Source organism: Papaver somniferum, chromosome 5 (assembly GCF_003573695.1).
Source record: "Papaver somniferum cultivar HN1 chromosome 5, ASM357369v1, whole genome shotgun sequence".
Lineage (NCBI taxonomy): Eukaryota > Viridiplantae > Streptophyta > Magnoliopsida > Ranunculales > Papaveraceae > Papaver > Papaver somniferum.
The window spans coordinates 10,850,265-10,851,401 of NC_039362.1; positions in this window are offsets into that span (position 1 = coordinate 10,850,265).

The following is a 1,137-nucleotide window of genomic DNA, read 5'->3' on the forward strand; positions in this document are numbered from 1 at the left end:
GTTAACTATGAAGCCTTTTGGGCTTTGGGCTTAGGGTACCTTTGGATTATAGGCTTGTTTGATAATGAAGTGAACTGAGCTTGGGCTCAGTTGGTCTTGAAGTGCACTAGGTTTGGCCTTTGAAGTTCACTGGGATTTGGATATGGTTTGAACCTGGGCTGCATTGAACTGGGCTTGTGATGAACTGGGTTTGGAGAAGTAGCAGCAAACAAGGCTGGGCCTGGCAGGAGCACAGCAAGGCTGGAGAAGTGAAGGCAACAGGAGCTGGGAGCAGCAATAGGATTGCTGGCAGGATTGCAGGGCAGTGGCTAAGGCAGCTGAGTAGCAAGGCAAGGAGAAAAGAAGAGATGGCAGTGAAGTAATGGTGGCACTAAGCCAAGAACAGTGAAAATTGATATAGGAAAAATGGACAGTGGAAAATGAAGAAAAACAGTGGCCAATGGCCAAAGGCAGTGATGGTGTGGCAGTGACAGTGACAAAAGAAAGGCAATGGCCAAGGGCCAAAGGCAAAGGAAGAACAGGGCACAAAACAGTTATGAAAGGCCAAGAGTGAAGAAAGAACAAGATACAAAAAATGAAAGGCAAAGTTGGGAGCCTAGGCATACAACTAGAGTGGGAAGAGAACCAGTTTGCTCACAGTCACTAGTGAGCACTAGTTTCTCCCCACTGCTCAATCAATCCAATGCTTCAAAGGCTTTAGCCTAACATTCACACAAAACAGTAAACATCACAACTAGGTTATGAATCCACCTTGTGACCTAGCCAGATGGTGTAATTCTATGTTAAATCCATGTCCCTAATGGAACTAGGTGAAGGTTCAAGCCTGCCTATGTTCCAGGGCATACATAAATGGAATGGAAGGAGAAGAAGCTTGCTAATGAGCACTAAATTCCTCCATTTCTCAATTAGCTCAATTTACAAGAATTATAACCTAACATTCCACCTCTAACAGTGACTTAAGGCATCATCTCAGCCTAGCTATACACATACACATGAGAGCTCACATAACAGCAACAACAACAAAACAATTACTAAACAGAGCATTGAACTGAACATAAACAAACACAGAAGACATAAAACAAAAACATGAACTGAATTGAAACACAAAAACAGCAACTGAATTGAAACTGAATAAGA